Source organism: Peromyscus californicus, unplaced genomic scaffold, assembly GCF_007827085.1.
Source record: "Peromyscus californicus insignis strain IS unplaced genomic scaffold, ASM782708v3 Scaffold_6__1_contigs__length_162567912, whole genome shotgun sequence".
Lineage (NCBI taxonomy): Eukaryota > Metazoa > Chordata > Mammalia > Rodentia > Cricetidae > Peromyscus > Peromyscus californicus.
In genome coordinates, this window is record NW_026294584.1 from 16129252 (window position 1) to 16155608 (window position 26357).

The window sequence follows — 26357 nt, forward strand, 5'->3', positions numbered from 1 at the left end:
ACTGAGTTAAAAAGCTGTAATATACACACAGAGAACCTGGTACAGACCCATATAGGCCCTGTGCCTGCTGTTTCAGTCTCTGAGAGCTCAGGTGTTCCTTGCTTAGTTGATTCAGCAGACCTTTTTCTCCTGGCAGTCTCCATCTTCTCTGTCCTCTTCTTCCCCGGGGTTGCCTGAGCTCTGAGGGGAGGGATTAAATGGAGACATTACATTTAGACTTTCTCTCCAATAATGTCTGGCTGTGGGTCCCTGATCCTGTTCCCATCTGCTGTCAGAGGAAGTGTCTTTGCTGATGACTGAATAATGCACTGATCTGTGAGTATGGCAGAATATCATTTTATTGTTTGCTGTTTGTTAGTTTAGACCAGCAGTGTTTGGTTTTACCCTAGGTCTCTGGTTCTTGGCCACCCAAGCAGTGACAGTTATGGGTTCTATCTAGTGAAGTAGGCCTTAGTCAAATCAGACATTGGTTGGCTACTCCCACGAGTTCTGTGCCACTGATACCCTAGCATATAAGGACAGACTATAGGTCAAAGGTTTTATGTCAGGTTGGTATTTATGTTTCTCTTTTGCTAGCCTATAGAGTACCTTCCTGCATCTAAGACATCAAAGAATGTAGGAGTGAAGGCTCCATGTAGGCACCAGCTGGACCTCTCCATGTTCAATGAGTTGTATGGATGTTGTCCTCAGCAATGATGCCCCACTGTCAGATTGCAGAGAGTAATATATTATCTTAGCATCATCCTGGGTTGTTTGAAGATTTTCATGTGATTCCCTTAGTGAATAAGTCATTTGACTGCAACCCAGTCCCTGTACTGGAAGCCTTGTTTAGCAACAAGAGATGGCCAGTTGATTCCCTATCCTCCATTATTAGGAGACCTCATTATGATCACCTTCATATATTTTAGGAAGTTTCACTGCACTGGGTTTCTATACCCTCCCTCAAATGCCCCTCAGTTTCAGCTGTTTCTCCCTGCATTCTCTCCCACTCACCTCCCTACCCTCCCTCTCCCTATCTGATCCTCCTGTTCCTGCCCCACCTGCCCCTAGTTCACTGGTAAAATCTATTCTATTTGTCCCTCCCAGGGAAATCCATGTGCTCACCCTAGACCCTTTCTGTATACCTGACCTTTCTGGGTCTACAGACTGTAGTGTGGTTATCATATACTTAATGGCTAATCTCCATATAGAAGAGAATATATACTGTATTTACTTTTCTGGGTCTGGGTGACCTCATTCAGGATGATTTTTTTTTCTAGTTCCATCCATTTACCTTGAAATTTCATGATGTCATTATTTTAACAGCTGAGTAATACTCCATTGTATAAATTGTACCACGTTTTATCCATTCTGACATTGAGGGACATCTAGGGTTTAGAAAAAAGTATAAGTGATCTAAATCCAAACATACTGTCACTGTTGCATCCTTTTATATTAAACATTTATTCCACTTGCCCCAAGTCACTTGCTTTAAAACTGTAAACTCTCATTTCCTTCCCTTTTATTTGTCTACTTTGGCCTGTGCTTGCACACAGAGAAGCACTTCTTTCCCACAGTTCCTTTTCTCCATTGCTTTCTTGAGATTAAAGGACAGACTTTTTTTTTTTTTTTTGAGCCAGTGGCTTTATTAGGATAAGTTACAGGAGTTTGGGCAATAGATATTTGTTTTTGTTAAGGAACAAGGGTGCCTCAAAGGCAGCTCTATGACCGTCAGCCCCCTCCCCCAGCCTAGGTGACTCTGGAAAGCTGCCTCCCTGGAGGTCTCCAGCAGACTTGTAGTCAGCTGAACAGCTCAGCTCTTCTTCTGCCGAGGACTGTTTATGGCTTTCATCACTCTGTGGAGGAGCCCGGTGAAACAGTGTTTGAGGAGCTTCTGAAGACTTTTGGGTGCTTGAACTGAGTCTTGTGAAACTGCCTCTCCATCCAGAAGAGAATGTTTCAATTTGGATGAGTTTTCTACACAAATATCAGTGACTGAATAATGATACTATATTTTCTCAGATATCAAAGAATGCTTTTAGTCATTTTATATTATATTTTTTCTGTTTTATTGAAAATTTTTTCATATAATATAATTTGATTACTCCTTCCTCGACTTTTATTCCTCCCAAGTCCTCTCCAACTTCCCTATCATTTGGATCTACTCCCTTTCTGTTTCTCATCAGAAAATAAATAGACTTCTAAGAGATAGTAAAATAAAATATAAGATATACTCCCCCAAAATCAACAGCAACAACAACAGAAAAAAAACAAAAACAAAAAAATAAACCACCACACTGGAATAGGACAAAACAGTAGTAGAAGAGCCCAAGAAAAGGCACAGGAAACAGATATAGACACAGAGGCCCACTCATCAGCACACTAAAGAATCCCATAAGAACCCCAGATCAGAAGCCATAGTATATACATAAGGACCTGTAGGATAAAAAAAAACCAAAAAAAAACAGAAAAAATCTTAAAAGATAAAATTAACTAGAAATAAAAAAGGAAGGGAGGGAGAAAGAGAGAGACAGAGACAGAGACAGAGACAGAGATACAGAGACAGAGAGAGCATGAGCACCTGGAGAAAGATGGCCTAAGTTAGTTTTTCTGTTGGCCATCTACTGTTGAGCAGGAGGCCTACCCTTAAGAGTGGTTTGTCTCCCCAGTGAAATTCCCATGGAGAAAACTACATTTTCATTCACAAGTGGTTATCAATTGGAGATCGCTTCTAGCTTAGGGATGGGGGCATGTGTCCACTTCTCCTTTAAACTCTAGGACCCCATCTGGTGCAGACCTGTTCAGGCCCTGTGCATGCCTCCTCAGTCTCTGAGTTCATGTCTTGTAAATCTTGTTGATTTAGAGGGCTTTACTTTCTTGCTGTCCTCCATCACCTCTGGGTCTTACACTTTTTCTGCCTCCTCTTCTGTGGGGTTCCCTGAGCCCTGAGAAGAGGGATTTGATGGAGACATCTATTTTAGGGTGGTATGTTCCATGGTCTCTCACTTTCTGCAAAATGTCTCTATATTTATTCTCATCTGCTGCAGGAAGAAACTTCTCTGGTTCTCTGGTAATGGTTGAGCCAGGTGTTGATGTTTGGGGATAGCAGAATGCTATTTGGAGTCATTTTATTACTATTATTTTTTTAAGAACCATAATATTCGGTTTTACCTTAGGTCCCTGGGCTATCTAGTCTCTGGTTCTCGGTCACCCAAAGCTGTATAAGGTGTGGGCTACATCTTGTGGGGTGGGCCTTCAGTAAAATCACATATCGTTTTCTCACTCCCACAAGCTTTGTGCCACAATTGCACGAGCATATCTTTTTTTTTTTTTTTTTGGTTTTTCGAGACAGGGTTTCTCTGTGTAGCTTTGCGCCTTTCCTGGAACTCGCTTTGGAGACCAAGCTGACCTCAAACTCACAGAGATCTGCCTGCCTCTACCTCCCGAGTGCTGGGATTAAAGGCGTGCGCCACCACCGCCTGGCTGCACGAGCATATCTTGTAGACAGGGCATCATAGTAGAATGAAGGTTTGTAGCTGGGTTGGTGTTTTCATTTCTTCTGTGGTAGTGTGCGGAGGTACCTTCCTATACCCAAGATGCTTGCCTGTAGTCATGAAGGCGCTAGGCAGGCACCATCTAGACTTCTCCATGTTCAATGAATTGTGTAAGTGTTATTTTCAGGAAGGGGGCTGTGCTATCAGTTTGTGGAGAGCAGCTTATAATCTTAGCAACGGCCTGATTGTTTGGAGGTTCTGATGGGACCCCTCTGACCAACAGCTTAATTAGATGTAACCCATTCCTAGATGGCTAGTTGGGGCTATGTCTCACCCATTATTTGGTGTTTTCATTTAGATTGCTTTCATGTATGTATGTGGTGGTTTAAAAGAACATGGCCCCCATAGGCTCATAGGGAGTGACACTATTAGGAGGTGTGGCCTTGTTGGAGTAGGTGTGGGCTTGTTGGAGGAAGTGTGTCTCAGTCTCTTCCTGTGTATTTGGATCTGCATATAGAACTCCCAGCTACCTTTCCAGCACTACGTGTGCCTGTATGCCACCATGCTTCCCACCATGATGACAATGGACTAAGCATTTGAACTGTAAGACAGCCCCAAGTAAATGGTTTCCTTTGTAAGAGTTGCTGTCATCGTGTCTCTTCACAGGAGTAGCAACCCTAACCATGAGAACGTATATATTTTAGAAAGCTTCAGCTGTATTAGGTTTCCATGCTACCCCTCACATGGCCATTAGTTGTAGCTGTCTCTCCCTGTATTCCATCCCTCCCTCCCCTCCCCTTTGCTGCTTGATTCGCCTGTTCCAGCCTGTCCATCTATTCATAACTATCTATTTTTATTTTCTTCTCCTAATATCTGTTTATTTCCCCTAGTTCCTTACTCTATACCTAACCTCTGGCTCTATGGATTGTAGCTTGCTTATCATTGACTTAGCAGCTAATATCCACATACAAGTGAATGCATACCATATTTGTTTTTCTGAGGCTGTGTAACCTCACTTAGTGTGATTTTTTTCTGGTTCCATCCATGTACCTGCAAATTTCATTTTTTTAGATGGCTGAGTTATACTGTATTGTGTAAATGTACCATATTTTCTTTATCCAGTCCTCTGTTGAGCGATATCTAGGTTGTTTTCAATTTCTGGCTACTATGAATAGAGCAAAAATGCACATGGTTGACCAAATGTGTCTTTGGTAGGATGAAGTGTCCTTTGGGTATATATGCTCAAGAGTATTGTACTTAGATATTTGAGGTAATTCAAGTCCCATGTCCCTGAGGAACTGCCATACTGATTTCCATAGTGGGAGTGCAAACTTGTGCACTTTTCCATAGTGGCTGTACAAGTTTGCACTCCATCCTTGCTGTGTTATTGAGCTGTCACTTGGGTAAATTTTTTGTACCCATTTTGGCAGACATAAGATGAAATCTGAACGTAGTTTTGATATGCATTTTCCTGAAGGCTAAGGATGTTGAACATTTCTTTAAGTGTTTCTAAGCCATTTGAGTTCCCTTTTGAGAATTCTCTGTTTGGATCTGTACCCCATTTTTGATTAGGTTGCTTTCTTGATTTCTAGTTTCTTGACTCTTTTCTGTATTTTGGATATTAGCTCTTGTGTGGCTGGTTTTGTGTGTCAACTTGACACAAGCTAGAGTCACCGGAGAGGAAGGAGCCTCAGTTGCAGAAATGCCTCTATGGGATCCAGTGTTTTCTCAATTAGTGATTAATGGGGAAGGACCCAGCCCATTGTGGGTGGTGCCATCTCTGGGGTAGTGGTCTTGGGTTTTATAAGAAAGCAGGCTGAGCAAACTAGGCGAAGCGCATCAGCTCCTGCCTCCAGGATCCTGCCCTGTTTGAGTTCCTGTCCTGACTTCCTTCAGTGAAGAACAGCAATGTGCAAGCATAAGCTGAATAAACCCTTTCCTCCCCAACTTGCTTTTTGGTCATGGTGTTTCATTGCAGCAATAGAAACCCTAAGACAGCCCTCTATTGGATGTGTAGTTGGTAAACATCTTTTCCCATTCTGTAGGTTGCTGTTTTGTCTGAATGATGGTGTCCTCTGCCATGCAGAAACTTTTCAGTTTTGTGCTGTCCTATTAATCAATTATTGATCTTAGTGCCTGTGTTAATGGCTTTCTGTTCAGAAGTCTTTTCCTCTGCTAATGAGCTCAAGGATATTCCTTATTTTCTCCTCTCTATAGTTCATTGTATATGGTTTTATGTTGAGTTCTTTGGTCTATTTGGAGTTGAATTTTGTGCAGGGTGAAAAATACTCACCTATTTTGAATCTTTTACATACAGCTTTTGTTGGGTCTCTTTGTGGTTTGGATATCAGAGTAACTGTGGCCTCACACAGTGAATTGGGCAGTGCTCCTTCTGTTTCTATATTGTGGAATAATTTGAGGAGTATTGACATTAACTATTCTTTGAAAGTCTGGTAGAAATCTATGCCCAAACCATCTGGTCCTTGGGTTTTTTTGTTTGGGAGAATTTTATCAGCTAAGCTGCTTCTATTTCACTAGGAGTTATAGGTCTGTTTAAATTGCTTATCTGATCTTGAGTTAACTTTTGTAGGTGGTATGTATCTAGAAAACTATTCTTTTCTTTTAGATTTTTCAATTTGCTGGAGCACAGGTTTTTCCAGATTTGGATTTTTAAAAAACCTCCTAGACGTGTTTCTGAGGATCCCTTCTCCCACACTTTCCCATCTCTAAATGCTAGGGAGCAACTGTATTTAGTGACAAGAAGCTTGTAGGAAGCTTCTGTTTTAGGATAACTCAAGGCAAAAGCCTTGTTTCACCTTAATAATTTTATCAAATGATACTGAAAATAATTTTGCAAACCATCCCTGTTGTAACATCTTTATGAAATCTATGACAGAAAATTGAAGCAGAACATGTAATGGAAAATTTTGATTTATGTCTAATTTGGGATATAGAGAGAGCTTATTTTTCTTCAGAGTTTTTTGGAGAAAGAAGATTACACATTCCTTATAAAGATTATGTGCTAAGAAACACAGAAATATTCTATTAAAAGTAGTAATTGTGTTAACTCTGAGTGCTACTAGAGGGTTTATTTTTTCAATATGGCGTCAACATGATAGGGCATGGGAAAAAATGTAGAGCCAGATAACTATACTATTTTTGAAAAGATTTAATTTATAATGTATACAGTATTTTATCTGCATGTATGCTTGCAGGCCAGAAGAAGGGCCAGATCTTATTACAGATGGTTGTGAGCCACCATGTGGTTGCTGGGAATTGAACTCAGGACCTGTGGAAGAGCAGCCAGTGCTCTTAACTGCTGAGCCATCTCTCCAGCCCCAGATAATAATACTATTAATGATCTAAGCAGCTTGGGAGCATGGATGGCTAGAGTAATGCTTTGAATGCTGAAGCTAATGTTTACAGAGGTTGCATTCCAAGATTTGTATCTTTCCTAAAGAGAATTAGTAGTCATAATATAAAAACTACTTGTACATTTAAGATTAATAATGTGATGCTAACTTGCCATTATGCAACAATTATTCGGTGTAAACCACATTACTTACTTTTACGTCATTTAACTCTTGCAGTGACCTACATGATAGAGGTGTCACAGTCATCCCCACCTCACCCATCAGCAGCCTTGTTGCATGGACTTTCATCAACTTTTCATGCTCACACATGTAGTTAGTAGCAACACATGTTTAGCTCATGTCTTTTTGGCTGTACTACATTTTTCCCCTAATCACTACGCCATTCCTTCTTATTATACAAGCTGTAAAGCCTTGGAAAGATTTGGTCCTTGTTGAATAATCCAGATGGTTCTCACATATGCTCTGACTTGTTTCAATTGTGATTCAGACAAAAGCAAACATCCTATTTGATGATAAGGAAGCAAACCAAGAACTTAGAACTGCCTGCCACAAAAGGTGCGTTCTGCGAACGTGTAGGTTCATATCCATTGAATGTTTAACGTGCAGATTTACTTGAAAATCCTGGAGAGTGTTGAACGTTTTTCCATTTATTGTTCCTAGATATGAAAAGAGACTTCCCCAGTACCTTTACTCTTTGAGAAAGGTGATTCTGGACAATTGATAGCTTTCATTCCAGTAGGTTTTTGTTGTTGTTTTTTGATTTTTGTTTTTCGAGACAGGTTTTCTCTGTGTAGCTCTGTATCCTGTCCTGGAGCTCACTCTGTAGCCCAGGCTGGCCTTGAACTCACAGAGATCTACCTGCCTCTACCTCCCGAGTGCAGGGATTAAAGGCGTGCGCCGCTGCCGCCGCCGCCGCCGCCGCCGCCGCCGCCGCCGCCGCCGCCGCCGCCGCCGCCGCCGCCGCCGCCGCCGCCGCCGCCACCACCCAGCTCATTCCAGTAGTTTTAAAATGATCTTGTCAGCATTTCTTGAAGTCTCAAGCCTGCTGGTCACATGCAGATTTTTATTTCCTTCAGCAGGAGATGAATACCATTGCCCACTCACTGGATTTAAGAAATGATAGGCTGTCTGGACTCCCTTCCTTTTAGATATCAAGGTCTGGATAAGACAACAGCTATGCACTTGCCCTACAGAAGAATATGAGAGTTTGGTACATTCCTAGAGTGATGCATAATTACGGGAGCCTTTCAAACCATGGGAGCTTGTTTCTCTTCAACATTCTCTCGTAAATGTCAGCATCCCTTCCTCTCTCTTGAGACATTTGTTTAGCATCCTCCTCAGTTTTTCATTATCTTCCCAAAAAGCTGCTTGAACTTTGAGATTTCCGTGATTTCCCCATTTGTGAGGATTTCACACACGTGTTCATTGTATTGATGTATCAGTGTCATGTTTAGAGTTTATCACCACCTGGCCAGGGCTGGCAAAACAAAGAACCACAAATTTGGTGGTTAAATATCAGAATTTTGTTGTACCACAGTTCCGGAGCCGGAAGTGAAAGGTCTAGCTAGTGTTGCAGTAGGGCCTGCGCTACCACCACCATGTCCGAATGAGGGGCTGTGGATTAAAAAATAGAGACAAGAAACAGCGGGTCATTCGTCACAGCAGAATGCCGAATGCCATTTATTGAAGGAGGGAGGAAACCTTAAATACAGGCTTAAAGCACAATGGAGGATCCCCGGAGGGCAGAAGTTCGCTGTCCAATGTTCTACATTCTTGCATCTAAGTTGTTTACACCAAATGCAGGATACACAAACAAGGAACCTCCGGTGAGTGTTCAGGAAGAAGGAAACCTGCAGGGAATCAGCATAGGGAGGACATCTGGTCAAGGTTGGCAAGCAGGCAACAGTTTACTTAATATGGGGAGCCAGGGCCCTACAAGCTAGTTTTCCAGTATCAAGGTATAATTTTCCTCTTATTTAACAGGCCTTCACTCCAACCAGAGATCTGGTACCACCAAAGTATGAGTGCTTCTATTGCATCCTTATCCTGGTCATTGTTGTATTTCATAGGCACCATAGCTTGGTAGGACTGTTGGTTGTATCCCTCCTTGGAAGCTTGCCATGTACCTTCTGGTACCATGAAAGCTAGTTAGTACTCAGGTAGAAAGCTTTCAGGTCAGATCAAGCTCAGGTCCTCTAGGCCCCGTGTCTGAGATGCATGGTGTCTTCAGCAATAGACTAATTTTCTACTTCTGTGGGGCATCCAAGGATGTTATCAATAGCATATAATGTTTTGGGAGTCTCTTGGACAACTCTGACCAACAACTCAAAAGATGGCTTCTTATGCCGAGTTCTGGGGCTTATTAAGATAGTCTGTGGCTCTTGTGGGGGGTAGACAATGCATCTTCTTTTTTAAAGCTCTGAACTTAACCATTTTTCTCTTTTATTGAAAATAGATTCTTTTCTCATACAGTATATCCTGATTACAGTTGCCCCTCCTTCTTTCTCTTCCTCCCAGCCTGCTCCTCCATCCAGATTCACTCCCTTTCTGTCTCACTAGAAAAGAACAGGTGTTTAAGGGATAATAACAAAATGTAATACAGTAAAATATAATAAGAAAAAACAAAACCCACCATATCGAAGTTGGACAAGTCAAACCAACAGAAGGAAAAGAACGCAAGAGGAGGCATGAGAATCAGAGACCCATTTGTTCAGACTCTCAGGAGTCCATAAGAATACTAAGCTGGAAGCTGTACTATATATGTGGAAGACTTGGTGCAGACCAGAGTCAGCCCTGTGCTTGCTGCTTCAGTCTGTGTGAGCTCAAGTGAGCCTTGTTCAGTTGATTCAGAGGGCCTTGTCCTCCTGATGTCCTCCATTCCCCACCCCCTTCCTTTCTGTGGATTTCCCTGACCCTGAGAGGAGGCGTTTGATGGAGACATCCCATTTAGAGCTGAGTATTCCAAGGTCTCTCCTCCCACTGCCCCTCTGTAATGTCTGGTTGTGGGTCTCTGTATTTTGACCTTACCATGTTTAATTAGGTTTTTAAGTCAAGGCCTCACTGCTTAGTCTAGGCTGCTCTGGAACTTGCTATGTGGACCAGGCTGCCCTATACTTTCAGTAATCCTTGTGGCCTTTTGCTCACAAATGCTATGGATTTCAGTTGTGCACCACTTTCCTGGGCCAGGACTCATTAATATATCTTTTAAAATATTTGTTCATTTATTTTTGTGTGGCTGTGGCGTGTATGTGGAGGAGAACTTGTGGGGGGTAGTTCACTCTTTCCACCATGTGGGTCCTGAGATTAAACTCAGTCAGGCGTGGTGGCTATGGACTTTACCCACTGACCTATTTTGCTAGTCCTTGTTAATATTTTTAGAGTTTATTCTACCAATGTTTGTTGTGTTTATTTATAATTATCCCCTTGAGGGGATACAGCCACAGCCAGCCATGGCAGGAAATGGTCACATGGTGACAGTCAGGCAGCTGGGAACTGTGAATGCTGGCGCTCACCATGCTTTATTGTTCTTTTGTTTTTTTTTTTTTTAACTTAGTCTTGGATGTAAGCCCATGGGATGGTGCTGTCCACATTCTGGGTGGGCCTCCCCTTCTCAGAAAGACTCAGGCATACTTACCCAGAGCTGTGCCTTTTAGGTGATTCCAAGTCCAGTCAAGCTGCTAATGAAAGTAATGGTGTAGGAGAAAAGGACTAGATGTGGATTTGCCCTTAGGAAACTTAATATCATCATCATCATCATCATCATCACCGTCGTAGTGCTTTGACATTTTCATACATGTACATAATAGATTCTCATTATTCTCTCCCCAAACAGTTCACGTCCTCTGATTCCCTACGATACTCCTCTCCTCCTCCTGCCAGTCCCTCTCCTAGAGGCGTTACTTCCAATTTTGTTTTGTAACCAATTTGGTTTAGCCACTAGAAAAAGAGACTTCTTTGATCGAGACTGAGAGGAATATTTGTCTATGTGTATAAAGATAAATACTCATTCAGAAGGCAGTTTGATGTTGTGTCCGTTTAGCTGAGAAACAGTATTAAGTCCTTCTGATAGCGCCTATGGCCTCCCCGGCCATGGGATTTTGACTGGGTGTAAGGTAACAGGCATGGGTTTATATTTGTGGAGTGGCCTCAAATCTATTTTAAAGCAATTGGTTATCCCCACAACAGTCATGCTACTGCTGCAGCAGGTGACCACGTTTTGCCTGGCAGATAGGTGCCACAGCTCCTAGGATTCATAGCTCGGGGCACCAGCTGATGTTGTTGAGGACAAAGCTGCCAGCTCCTCCGTTCCATCCTGGTTGCTTTGTGGCACAGTCAAGGTGTAGGGTGTCTTCTCATCCTGAGATGTGTGACTTCTCAGAGAAATGGCAAGAGTCTGTATGACTTTGTGGCTTCTAGAGCCTCCCTGAGCAGCAGCTCATGAGGAGGTATACTGTACTTCGCCATCAGCCTTTTGTTTAGACTGATGGCTTTAGGGTAGAACTTGATCTTGAGGAGAGATGGTACAGGTGCATCAGTTATTTTATATAAGGTGAGATTTCTATGTCCTGTATAAACTAGCATGTAGTTAGACAGGTCTAGCTAAACTGGTGTGGTATTTCAAAAGGGAAAAACGAGAAAGGGTATTGTTGGCCACAGAATTTGAAGTGTGAAGCCATAGCTTCTGTGCTGGCAAACAAAGCCTGCCTCATCTCTGTGTTCCTTGTGGGATTCCTCAGGGTTCCCTCTTGTGGCCGATCTCAACTCCCCATGAAAATACAAGATTTTAATCTTTTGGTATAAGCCTAAATTTGTTGAACCCCGAAGGTCTCAAAATAAAAGCAAATGGATTTATTTTGATATTGTGCAGATTTTCACTAAGCAAAAGTAATTGAGTATTAAAGTGGAATTTGTTTTAAGCTAAGCAGTATAGTTTGGAAGGATTGATGTGGCTTGTGTGGGTACCCATGAATGCATGGTTATTGTAAATAGAGCTAAGGCCTCCTTGCTGTGGATATCATTCTGTATAAGTGAAACACTGATTGGCCAGTGGCCAGGCAGGAAGTATAGGCAGGACAAGCAGAGAAGAGAATTCTGGGAAGCGGAAGGCTGAGGAAGGGAGACACTGCCAGCCTCCGCCATGACAAGCAGCATGTGAAGATTCCAGTAAGCCACGAGCCATGTGGCAAGGTATAGATTTATAGAAATGGATTAATATAAGATATAAGAACAGTTAGCAAGAAGTCTGCCATGGCCATACAGTCTGTAAGCAATATAAGTCTCTGTGTGTTTACTTGGTTGGGTCTGAGCTGCTGTGGGACTGGCAGGTGAGAGAGATTTGTCCTGACTGTGGGCCAGGCAGGACCAGAAAAACTCTAGCTACACCTCCTACCACATCAGCTCCCCAAATGAGATGTGCGTATTCATATTCCGTTTGGTGCTGTTGTCAGAACGAACCTGAATTCTCCTTACACTTACATGTGGGATCCCAAGTGCATGGTAAAGTCATCAACCTCTGCTCTCTGCAACTGAGTAGGCAGGATGGTAAACAGGTAGGACTGTGATTGCTTCTGATCTTCCCAGACTTTGTGTGACATTCAGAGAAAGAACAACAACCTCTTTGTTCTACCTCTGGAACTGAAGTGTGGGGCTGATCTGTCTAAGTCACCCCACAGATGGTCATGATCACCAATCATTTTCTCAGCTTATCCTCAGTTTCTGTGGCTGTGAAGATGCCAAGGCCTCCCTCCTCAGGAGCTTGCTAAGCTGCTTCTGAGGAACCTGCCCACACTGGTTTGTGCCAGCAGTAAATTGTTATCTCAGAGGTCAATAAGAACAATGGAGGAATTTGCTCACTTTATGTAACGTGAGATTTATGTGATTGAAAGTGTCAATCTTCTTTAGCATTTCATTCTGCCAATTTGTGCTGAATAATTGAACTTGAAATTAAACGACCTCATAAATTGAGAGGGTAGCTAAACCCAGACTGATGTGTACTAAATGCATTTCAAAGAGCTCTTCAAAGCCCCAGGGAGAAACAGGGGGAAGGAATGCTTTAATTAAAACAAGCACAGGAAGAGAAAGGCAGCAGCAGCAGCTGACCACCTTTCCAGAATGTGTGAGATTACAGACAGAGTTCTTACTGCTTGCCCTCTGGGTCAACGCCATTGAAACACTATCAGGAGGAGTTGAAAGAACTATAAAAGTCAGAAATCCCTAGATGGAAAACACTGGGTTCCAGGTTTATTGGCATTCCAACCTTAGCTTTTTATACATCGATTGTCCCCAGCAGTTGCCTGTCCATAGATAGGAGCTCGGTGCAGAAGAAAGGCACATTGGATCACATCTTGAGGCTTGTTTGGGATGCTCCTGTCTGTTTTTAATTAAATCTGCCCTGATGCCTTTTAGATTTGGGGTCTATGGGCCTAAGTTGTCTGCAACTTGTTTCAAAGATCAAACTGGGACCAACCCTATTAGTTGTAGGGTATGAAAATGGCACTACAGCACACAACTGTGTATGTTTTGTGACTTAATGCACACAATATGGTATTACAGTGTACAATAGAAGAAATGGGATTTATATAGAGTAGCTATGTAATAAATGAGGTTTGTCATGTGATTTTAGTGTTCTTTGTGTATAGGGGAAAGTTGAAAAATAGGGCTCTTATTCTTACCTATTCCAAGGGGGATAACAGTCCACCCACTCACATCTGCTAATTTTATTTTTCAGAAACATTAAAGCTTTCTCGAATTGCAGATTCCAGCCCCAATTTCCTTTGGAAGAAGAATGCAGACATTAGAGTTTGGTTCATTGGTACAGCTGGTTTCATTTAACTTGCAGCAGATAAAACAAACAGTGCCTAATCTTTTTGACAAAAGCAACAGTAAGGTTATTGTTTAAGCAAGAAGCACGATTTCAATTATTAGAATAACATGAGCAGGAACAACTTTCTATTAGATAGTGCTTAAGTGCAGCGGCCTCTGTTAGCCTTTTTTGATTGGGTTCTTTGATCATTTCATTGGGACAGCCTCAAAACAATATACTGAAGTCAGTGTTAGTGTCTTCTCTAATTCTTTTTGAAAGATTAACTATGGAAAGTCTCGATTATTGAAATGATTACACTTCACAGTGTGAGGGTCCTAGAGTCTCTGTTTAGGGCCCATGAGAGTAAGAGGAAGGCTGCAATGCTGCGATTTGCTTCAGCCATCATCCCGAGTAGCATCCTTATTAGTTTGAATCAAGATGCTAGGTAGCAGCACCTTACTACTGGGAGCCAGTGACTCTCACTTGCCTGCCAGGATACATTTGATAGAGTCTGGAAGTTTATTGTGTTTTCATTGCTTGGGAAGTGGTAGTGGACACAAGACACTGCCATGAAATATCCCATAAATTAATAAGACCATCTCCTGTAATTAAGAAGTATTTGGCAATATGTCAGTAGTCCTGGGATTGATAAACCCTGCTCTAAACCATGGGATGCACAGAGACAGGATCTGTCTAAAAGAGCTCATTTCTCTGAGTTTCTGACTAAGTGTTTACTGTGTTCTGTGTACAATGGGGATATAGTGAACAAAACTCGTAGGCCCTCTTTTCATGGAGTCTGTCATCTAATGGGAGAAGGCAGGAATTACTGAATCAGTAGATAGGCATGTCTATACCTGCAAATAGTGTGAGGGAACTGTGAGCAATGAAAAAGAGTGAGGTGGGGAGGGAAGGCATGATATATATGGGCAGACATTGGGAACCTTGTTGAGAAGGGACATTATGCTGATGGTCTGAAAGAAAAAGGTTTTTTTTTTGTCTTTTTGTTTTCGTTTTTGCCAGCCAGTGTGGAAAAATGTATTTCAGACCAGACCTCAAGGTAGAAAAGCTCTTGGTGAAATAGAATTGGATATGTTCTGCAGACTAAGAGAAAGACTAAGAAAGAAATGTGGCAATGGCTGTGAAATAGTACAGGGCACTTTGAGAAGTCTACAGACCTTGAGTATTATCCTTGCATATTTGTGTTTATGTAACACAAATATCAATCATCCAAAATGAGTCTTAAAACAACTATCATCTATTATCATGTGCCTGCAGTTGGGAAATGGCTGGATATAGAAAGATCACTTCAGGTCATGTTGGTTGTTTGGTGCAGTTTGACTGGGATACAGGAGACCACTGGCATAGTGGTTTACTACGTGGCTGAACGCTGGTGCTGGTTCTTCACATGATCTGGGTTTTCTAATAGTACAGTGGGCATTCGAGGACATAGAGAGACTTAAGGTCTCATTGCTGCCAAGTAAAGAGCTTGAGCATTGTCCTTACAAAGAAAAACAGGCACCTAGAAGTGAGTGTCTTTTCTCACCTCTCAGATAACCAAGAGAACTGTCCCAGGACAAGCCACTGTCCTGATCTCTATAGAGAGAGATATGGGTGTTCAGTTGTTTGTACCAGCTTCTGCTTACTTACAGCACAATCACTGAAGCCATTAAGCCACTAGATAGTGAAATGGTAATATGGACAAGTGGAATGATTGCCATCAATCTTAGAAGGGGTAGGAGATAATAATGTAGTAGGAGATTCTCTGAAATTAGGTTTCTGTACAATATCTGATGTGATCCAGTTATATAAAAATGGCCTTAGATTGGTTAAAACCAGATGTTATACATTTTAGAGCAATCATTATAAAATTTTAAGAATGCATAAGATATGGGAAGGCATAAAATAGGATCATATAAAATTCCCAGTTAAAATCAGAAAGAGAAGAAACATCAGAAGGGCAAATACAATGGACAGAAAATAGTTCCAAACACAATAGATTTTCCTACAACTCAATCAAAATGACTTAATATGATTGGTCAAAATGCACCAATGAAAAGACTCTAAATGGACAAAACCAAAAGTCAGTTATATGTTGTCAAAGACAAATCCTCTGAATATAGAAGCTCAGATGAAAAGTGAATGGACAGAGTGAAAATTTACCTTGTTAACAAATAATAGAAAGATGAAGTAGCCATGTTAGTTTCAGCCTAAACAGAGTGTAGCTAGAGTTTTCCTGCCTGGCCCACAGTCAGGATAAATCTCTCTCACCTGCCAGTCCCACAGCCACTCAGACATGACCAAGTAAACACAGAGACTTATATTCCTTACAAACTGTATGGCCGTGGCAGGCTTCTTGCTAACTGTTCTTACAGCTTAAATTAATCCATTTCTATAAATCTATACCTTGCCACATGGCTCGTGGCTTACCGGCATCTTCACATGCTGTTTGTCATCTTGGCGGCTGGCAATGTCTCTGACTCAGCCTTCCACTTCCCAGCTTTATTCTCCTCCTTGTCCCGCCTATACTTCCTGCCTAGCCACTGGCCAATCAGTGATTTATTTATTGACCAATCAGCAACACACTTGACATACAGACCATCCCACAGCAACAGAGATTTTTTGGTAATTGAGAAGATTTTCATGGATGAAGGGACCATTACATAATGATAATAGGGCCAATTCCTCAAGAAATGTCTATGTGCCAGAAAACAAAATAAATAATATCAAAATATGGAAGGTGGGAATAGATGGAACTTTCAGAGGACAGAATAGTTTCCTGTTGTAGCGATCTTTGCTCTTTTGTCAGTGGTTCATTCCTCAAGCAGATGGAAAAATCAGTGAGGATTTGAACAGCACTGTTAACTGAGGTTGGCTGATAGTTTAATGTATGGTGCCCTGTTTACCCATTCTATTGATCAAATGTTCAAAGAGAGCATATTCATGGGTAGAGATCATAGGCTGCACTCAACGGGGAGCATGAATTAGCCTTGGGGCCATGTTTAAAAGCCTCATATGGATTTGGGTTTTATTTTAATCTGAATTCCAATCTTGCCTCTCCTCTTGCACAGTTTTCTTCTCTGAGCACTTATCCTTTGGGGATTAGCTCCATTAAGTTTTTAGATACTCTGTGTAGAAGAAGAAGAAGGGTCCATTTGCCAAAGATTTGTTGTTTGGAAAGGGACCTGTTTCCTGATTTGTTTGTTTGTTTGTTTGAGTCCTGATTTATGTTTATTGTCTTTGGTTACCAGTAGTCATCACTTCTTTTTTACTATAAATATTGTCTTCATTTGCATGAAAAAAATTATATGATAATCTTACTTATATAGTACTTAATGCTTCTTGAAAATTGGTAGAATATTTTTCCCTAAAACAAAATTGGACTAAAGTAGTTTGTTTATTTTAGGGTCAAATTGAAGATTCAAAGACATTCATTTCAATGACTCTGTAGAAGCATTTTGAATTATTTGTGATTGTCACTTACTGTTTAATTCAAACTTCTCAATTAGTTTGAAAAGTTTTCTTGTACATGGTATACATGCTCAACTTTATGATTTTTGTGAAAAATGACCAGGCTAAAATTCAAGTGACCTCTCATATCATTGATTACTCATAACTTAATGATGTGTCTCAAATAATTAAAGATAGCATCAATAGCTGGACATTTGAAATGAGAATTCCTGAGTAAGCTGAAGCTTAGCTGAACTAGGTGCTATTTGAGTCCATAGCCAATAAGGTGAACCATCAATGAATTCAGTCAAATGCTTACTATCTATTTAGCATGAACTCAAAACCACATATATGTGCTATTAGTAATAATGATAGAAAGATAAACAAGCCCCTGAAATTTCTAGTATTAGTATTTACATTGAATAATCAGTGTAACATTGTATTATGGACATTGTTTCCATCAGAGAATTTGAAATACAGAATATCCTAGTAGAGTAGACGATGAGAGAAGGGAGAGGCTTTAGAGAAAGGAATGACCCTTCTCCCAAGTGTGCATGGGTTTCCAGAGAAGTTCAACTTCAAGGCTGTGTTTGTCGTTTCATCCTGGAGCAATGGGAATGATATATATCTCTGTCTGTAGAATCTGAAAATGGGAAATGTGATATGAGCTTACTGGCTTTGAACCAACAAAATATCTGAGCTTAAAAAGTCTCAGACAGAAAGGAAATTGTTTGAAGATCTCAAGCATAAAACATTTGTCATTTTTTTTTATGGTTGATTCCTGAGCAACTATGTTCTTTCTTTCTAGCATTCCAAGGAAACAGACACTTCCCTGCATAAATGAGTCCTTTGAAGTTTATGAAAGCTAATGCAGTATCAAGTTCAGAATGGCCTCTTTGGGATTGATGTTTTCAGGGATTTAAATCCATGATCTTACAGATCTACAAGCATTGTCTCAGTTGAGGGAAACTGTAAACATTAGGCACTTGGGTTAATATTTGAAAGCCCTGTGTAATCCGGTAGGGAATACCATAGAAGTTGTTTCTAATTGGTCTGATGGGCTAGACTGGAGAATGAATTTAGAGTCAGCATAGAAGTCAGAATCTGGACAAAGGGACTAAAGAACCCCCGAAGAAGCAGAAGAGGAAGCAGAGACTTTTGTTGCATGTCTGATCAAATCTCTTAGGAGAAACACTGGAGAATTGAGATATTGAGAAAGCAAGTAGGTAGCATTACAAATGAAGCCTACTGGGATTCCTTAGCAATCAGAATTCCCAACGAGAAAGAGATACACTACACAGTGACACTTTTAAAAAAAGAAAACAACAATAACAAAGAATTAACTTCCGGATCTTAGGAAGTTTCAGTGCCAAACTCTAGAGGGTTCTGAGGGCACCTGGGAGTATGACCAACTTAAAAGCATAGTGGATTATCTAATTAAAATATTGTTTAATCTGTAAATGGAATAACAAGAGTGAAGTATCAGAGTAGTAAGGAGAGAAGCAGAGAATAGAGGGAACTTAGCAAGAGAGGAGAATGGGGGATCCTAAGTGGGTGAGCAAGTGTAAGAGAGATCTGATGATACAAGTAGTTTGTCAAAGGTTCAGAGGCATCTGAAGGGATGCCAGGACATTTGTCATTAAGAAAGTGTTTTTTAAGTGTGTGTAGGGGACCAGTGGGAATGGAGGTTGAGAATGTGAAAAGAAAATGGAGAGTAAAAGCCACTATTCCGAGGGATGAGACATGAAGACTGAGAGTTGATTCAGGGAGAGATTGAGAGCTGAGGCGTTCAGATCATTTTAGCTTCAAAGCAAATAGGAAAGAAATATAGAGAGAGACTAGAATGAAGGGGTTAGTAGAAAGGAGGGAAGACATGACTAATGAAACCCTTCAGATATATTCGTATATTCTTGATGGAAGAATTTGAACCCTATTTCTGTCAGTTGAACTTACTTCCACATGTCTCAGATAATTGGTCTTCCCTTCCTTGTTCTGACAGTTTGGGGATGTCAGCTTTATCTTATTTAGCATTTAGACCGTATGGAAATTATCCTCATATTTCTGCTGCCTTTGTATTTATGGTTGTTTAAGCAGCAGAGAGGCCATGGAGCCTTAGTGTGTGACTGCACTCTTGGCATTTCTCACATTAATGCTAGTGTGATTTGTTAAAGTATCGTCTACTTTTGTGTGAATCTTTAATCACACAAAAGTAGATGTTTTAACACTGGGTCATTCTTATAAAACTAGAAGACTATGGTTGACTGAGCACGTCTAGAGCGTTTAGAATGCTGTATCACCGTAGTACATGCCCAATGAATGCATTTTTTATTTATCATTAAAAAATCTTAGAAAATCTTTGAAATAAGACAATTTTCCACATTTTACTAAGAAAGAAACTGATGTCCAATTAGTGTCGAAAATCCACTATAACTAACTGACTCCACTATAAATTAGGACAAGTCAGTCCAACTCCAGATATGATATGACTTTTTTTTTTTTTAACATTTATCACTGTTAAGTCTGTGCTTATTCTACCTTCTTAAATTAACAACTTTGGTAATAGTCTCAAATGTTGCCCCTATGTTAATGGTGCAGTTTGTTTTTAGCCATTTACCTATATTTCCACTGCCCTAGGCAACTCTGCAATGACATCATAGCTATTTCCTCACTTATTCCATCCTGGTAATTTGTGAAATTTTGTGCACTGGGGTGGATGTGTGTGTGTGTGTGTGTGTGTGTGTGTGTGTGTGAGAGAGAGAGAGAGAGAGAGAGAGAGAGAGAGAGAGAGAGAGAGAGAGAGAGAGAGAGAGAGAGGGAGAGAGGGAGAGAGGGAGGGGGAGAGGGAGAGGGAGAGGGAGAGCGAGAGGGAGAGGGAGAGGGGAGAGGGAGAGGGAGGGAGAGGGAGAGGGAGAGGGAGAGGGAGAGGGAGAGAGCTGCTCGCTTCTCCTTTCTGGTGGGCTGTGTGTTTTAGAGAACAGTTTCCATTTTATTGCTGCCTTTTTATGTGAACCCCAGCTCAAAATTTCATGGCATCCATTTCTCCTACCGCTTTTCATTTGTTGCCATATGAGTAAATGGCAAACATAACTCCTGGCTCACCAGCACAGTTATGGCCCATTTATACTCCTCACAAATAGAGGAGAAATAGTAGCACAGCTATTCTTCAAAAATAAAAGTCTTTGAAATAGGATTTTGAGTAAATTAGAAATTCAGATTTTTTGACTCTCACCTGAAACATATCTCTGCTGTGTATTGTGACTGTAGTTAAGTGTTCTTTGAAAATGGCTGTGAGGAGAAAATGGCTCTCTGCCTCTATTGTGTGCCTTGAAACTCTTGCCAAAATTTCAAGGTCTTTCTTTTCACTTTTAGTCACTTCTTTGTGCTTTAAGTGGATATTTTTTTTGTAATATATTTATATAAACTGTCATATGGGTCTTTCTTTCTTAAGCTGCTAATTATTTTTTTGATGACTGCTGTGACTTCAACTGAATTAACATTGGTCTAAGAGGGGCTTATTTCATTGATAAGGCCCGAAGAGTACCAGTGTATGCGAGGTTATTTTGAGCAGTAAATGCTAGCAGTCACAAATGTCATTTTGAAGCCGGTGTGGCCAGGTTTCTGCTGAGAAATGCTAGCACCTTATAGCAGCCGTCCTGCATCGCTGTGATTCCTGCAGCACTCTTCAAACACGCTCCCATGTATGCTATGGAAGAGAGATACAGGAGAGGACGCAGAGGCGGTGGTGTTTGTAAGTTGGATAAGCACAGTTGGCAGGTTGAATGATGGGTCTGCATTTACACAGCTGATTGGCAACGACCCTGCCCTGCAAGTGACGTCTCCACTTTTTAATCTGCCTCTTTCTCACTGCACTTCAGAACTGGAGCCATTCCATCTACCGAAAATTTACAGACCCTTCTCTCCCTTTCAGATATATAATTCAGTCACATTGTCTGCTTAGTCACTCAAAATTAGTGGTCTTGTCATATTTTCAGCAGATATATTTATAATCTGACACACTTCCCCTCACTTTTGTAAAGTCAAATTCTGTAAGTTCAGTTGAGTAATTAGTACTCTGGATTTTAAGATCTTGGTAAAGAAAATAAATGGCATTTTCTTTAAAACCTGGGTTTTAAGAACAATCAGAAACATGCTAGAAATGTAGCTCAGTGCGTAGAGAGTGTCTGCCTAAAACCCAGAAAACAGGAAAGATAATCTAGACAGTATTATTTGTTTACCATAGACATAGAATCTTGGTTTTCATAGTATTCACTTGAATATAAAAACTAATAATTTTTATAAGACTGAATTCCATTTTAACAAGAAAAGCATAAAAGGAAATAATGAAGAGACAAAAAGCAGACAATTACTAACCAGTGTTTTAAAACTTTTTTAAACCTTTGCAAATACTTGACTTGAGAAAGTGTGTGTTTATGTGTGAGTGTGCACACGTGTGTGTGTGTGTGTGTGTGTGTGTGTGTGTGTGTGTGTGTGTGTATCTTCCCCGATTACCAACTTTCAGGTTCAATTTCTTTAAAAGAAAAACTCTTTAGTAGCAGGAGCTATGAAGCTATGTAGCCTCATTTTTATTTTTCTGGGCTGGATTTTCACATGGGCCAATAGTGGAAGGATTCCTCAGAGTGACCCCTGGGGATTTCCTTTCTGCTGTAAATGGAGTGTGTCATGACAATTGTACGAGTTACCCATTACATTTTTTTTTTTAAATGAGCAAATATCTAATTACTCTTGAATGTATTGAGCCCATGTGGCCAGAGAATTCTCCTTGATGCTCTCTTTCAACGTAAATGGAAACACCTCAGAATGCTTTCTGTTGGTGACTGTGAAGGCTGACACACACAAAGAGAGACGTTTTGGATAGCTGATTTTGTGACTTCTTAACTAAATGTCTTGTTCTGTGAGCAACAACAAAACAAAACTCTGTTGTAATCTGTCTTCTGAAGCGGTTTGCTATATAACTCTTACTTCAGATAGATGACTTCATTTCAATATTGAAGCTAGGTTGCAAGAAAGAAACCATACAACACGGATTTTTCTCATAGGGGCTAAGTTGTGCTATCGAACATGAAAAGAACTAAGATTTCTTAGTAGAAGCTAAATTTGGTAGCTAAAACTTCATGGAGAAGCTTTTGTGTAAGACCTTGTGGGTCTCCTTCACACTGTAACCCTGAAAGCACAGCAGAACAGCTCTGAGGAAAGCGATGTGGAGACCGTGAGCAGCATGGGTGTGCTTGCCCAGAAAACACCTGGGACAGAGCAGAGGAGAATTCAGAAAGTTGTGTGTTCACGTTTCTTTGTTGTAGTGATCACAATTACGATCAGATATTTTATATTGGATGTGTATAACCATGGTGTTGACATACTGGGGATTTATGTAATATTTTAGTGTGCTTCATTTATATTTATAAAGATATTAATTTTATGATTTGTTTAACCTAGACTCAGCACATAGTATGTTTGGTAGGTTTTTATGAATGTGGCTTATTATCTTTTATTGCTTAAGTTTCAAAATACATATTTAACTTCTTCAGATGGACATTACCTTGGTGGTTGATTCCATCCTCAGTTTACATACATACACACACACACACACACACACACACACACACACACACTCACTCACTCACTCACTCACTCACTCACACACACACACATCCACCCCTGATTGTTTTCTCTAGGCTCTCTGTCTCCACTTTTGAACCCTTGTTTGTGTTAGGATGCTCTCATGCCAGTATTTAAATGTCTTACCTCTCCTTTTAACATGTTTACACATTGTCCTTTTAACGTGTTTACACATTGTTCTTTTAACATGTTTACACATTGTCCTTTTAACATGTTTACACATTGTTCTTTTAACATGTTTACACATTGTTCTGTCTTAGAAGCGAATTTAAAGCAGACACACCATGAAAACCTTTATATATCTGAAATGATCTCTGTGTCAGGCTTCTTTAAGCCTTCTTGCTTCAGCTTTGATCTTGGCCCCCATCTTTCACATGCCCGCATAGGCCCGTTTTAGCGAGAATCCCTCCAAGCCAGTGCATGAGAGCACCCCTGTGCCTAGACAACCAGTCACCTGCTTGCCCTTCGTGTGAATCCTGCCAGGCCAGTTTAGCAAGCATCGTTAACTCCTCCTTTGGTGTCTTAGTATGTTTTCATGCTCTCACTGGCCTAGCCTGCTCCTGGCTGTGGTCCTTGCTGTCCCTGCTTGGAACTCAGCAGGGTTTGCAATGAGGGAGAGAACCTATCGTTAGAGTCTCATTTTCCACATGTGTCAGGATATTTAATACTTATGTCTGTTCCTGCTTTTCTTGGTGTCTCCTTTACTTCATCTGCATTAACTTATTCTTTAGCACCAGTCACAGTGCTATTAATAGTCCTTCAGCCAATAAATGTCACTCTATGGCAATGGAAGAAAATGTTTAGGTGTGCTTTGATCAGAAAGCGTGTGATGATGATGATGGCTTTTTGTCGCTGTGATAAAATACCAGGAATCAATGTGGAGAGGACTGGTTTATTTTGGCTTGTGTCTCAGAGGTTTCTGCCTTGTTCTCTTGGCCCACTTGCCTTTAGCCGAATGGTTGGAGGGAGTACATAATGGTAAAGCATCTGGTAGAAGAAACATGCTCAGCTTGTGTTAGCCAGGAAACAAAGAGAGTGAAGACAGGACTTGCAACAATGCACAATATACCACAATGACATCCTTCCTCCAAGGAGACCCCTGGTTTTCAACAGCCTTTTACCCGATAGATCCATAAATGGATACTTCATTGATGAAGTCAGAGTCTTTATGATCCAGTCACCTCCCAAAGGCCAAGCCATAACAACACAAGGCTCTGAATGATGGCTGTAGGGGATAGAACTTTAGAGCCAGGACACAGGAATTGTTTTTTTCAGCTGTACACTTGGATATTAAGCCTTGGTTTTCACAGGTCTCAAGTCATCTCTCTGTGTTCATGGAGTAAAATCTGCTAGCACATTTGTCCTGAAAATAATTTGATTTTTATTTACTGTCCCTGAGAATGTGATACTCCCATTAGAGTAATATCTAGCCAGGCCATTTCAGAGGCATGCAGTCTCACAGTTCTTGTCCCCACATGGTTGCCAGGCCCATACAGTACGTCCTTAGTCATTCCTTTAAGACTTGTCATGGGAATCCTCCGAAGCCTGTGAGATAGCCACTCAGTATCTGCCATGGTGAATAAGAGCCCTTGTCATAAACAGTGTGGAAGGCAAGGACCAATACCTAAGGTTACCCTTTGATCTCCACATGTATACCATGACATGTACATATCCTCCATACATGAACATACACATCGAGCTCAGACACACAAGCATGTGGGCGTACACACATACAAACACATACACACTCAAACACATAAAGATGAAATAATTTGGTCATGAGTATCTTGGGAAGAAATGGCTGGTAGAAGCAGTGTGCGTCTGATGAGTGAAGAGCTTTGAGTGCTCTTCAGACCTCCCTTGAGAGTTTTGATTATCACTTCCCCAAGTTTACAAGAGGACTGACCTAGATCCAAGGCTCAGAGCTGCACTCCCAATCCTCTGAGCCACTGTGTACCTCGTTTCCTCCAGAAAGTGAGCTCATAGTGTATCGATTATCGATTATTAATATATTATTGAGGGGTTGTAGGGAGGAAGTGAGATGATGGAAGCAGGACCTGCCGCTCTACAAAAGTTAGTGGTGCTTTATAAGTACATTACCAAGGGATTCAGGAACTCGGTGGTTTTTGAGTTGAAGACACTCCCCTCCTGGTTTAGCTTTGTCTTGTTTTTAGTGCTAGAGACAGAACTGGAAGCACACAGGTGCTAGGGAGTGTAGTATCCTGTACTGAGCTGAGCTGCACTACAGGACCTTTATTTCTTTCATTATCTATCTATCTTTCTTTCTTTCTATCTATCTATCTATCTATCTATCTATCTATCTATCTATCTATCTATCTATCTATCTATTTATCGTAACTTCTTGACTGTGTATGACACCAGTTCATCCCAAATCAGGCTAACTTTGTACTCTGGTCCTTTGCAAGGTTTTAGAAGTAAGACAAGCTTCTATCTTTCTTTTTTACCAATGATAGGCATCTTTATAATGGTCTTTCTTTATATCTTTTCAGCAATGTGTGAATTAAGATTAATCTCTGTCTTCAACAGGTGCAGGTAAATTTCTCAGCTTTAGGTTGACACCTAACTTGCTTCTAAACAAACCATTTTAAGGGACACTCTCTTTTAGCTTGAGGTCATTCATGGTGCTGAATAGCACTGTTGTGAAGTCCATTTACCATAAAAGATTTAAACCATAGCAAAAAAATGTGCCTGTACTGGATAGTATTTTAAATTTCAGTTTGAATATATTTAATGTTTTCCATCATAATTATGAAATCAGTGCCTTTTTATTGGAGAAAAGTTCCTCCTCCTCCAGTCCTCCTGGCTTACTCTAGTCTGAAGCCTTTTCACAAGGTTAATGTGAGGTTTCCTGTGCTAGTTTCCATGAGTCTTTGCAGGTAACCACCAGAAAGAAAATATTGGTTTTCTGTGTTGGTAGGAACGTAAACTGCAGGGCTATGTGTGTGTTTTGGTCTTTGTGAGAATGGGTAGAGGATACTCTGAACTCTGAATACCCTGTCATAATGACTCTTCAGGGCTGCATTAATTGCTTTATACCGTGGCTCTAAACTTCACTTAATTTTGTATGGTTCTTTTTGAATGGGAAAAGTAAGGTCTCTGTGGTGAACACCAGTTGGCAATGAGTATTAGGGGACTCTTCAGAACATTGCAATGAATCTGCGATGTGCTTTCTGGTGCATCTCATCTGCTTTCTGTGGGGAGGCTTTCATCCTGAGAGTGGGAACATGCCTTCACACTCAATGTGTGGGCCTGGGCCAGGGCCAGGACCAGGGCACACTATGGCTCTGTTAGATAGTTGGGACTGGGAGGCCAGAAGAGCTGTAAGGTTGAACATCAGGCTCTATCTGCTTCCTGTTAGCCCCAGCTCAGGTCATGGCTCACTATCGTTGTGAGACTGTAGTAATACTTTTCAAAAAGAAAATGATGGATGAATAGATTTGCCTTTCATTCTTTGATAGGATTGAGATGTGATTATTAAGAATTGGCCAGAGCAGAAGCAGCAGCCTAGGTTTGGGGAAGAGATAATATCATCAGGAAGTAGAACCATTTCTTTTGGCTCATTGGAAACATTTTCTGTCGGGGAGCGGGGAGGAATAAAAAAAA

At 40.9% G+C, this 26357-nt stretch overlaps 1 protein-coding gene across 6 annotated transcripts in view; it reads left to right on the forward strand.

Annotated features, from left to right (window-relative positions):
* The window catches only part of Cdk14 (cyclin dependent kinase 14), a 587756-nt gene that overhangs the window by 166042 nt on the left and 395357 nt on the right, over positions 1 to 26357 (forward strand). The window lies entirely within an intron of this gene.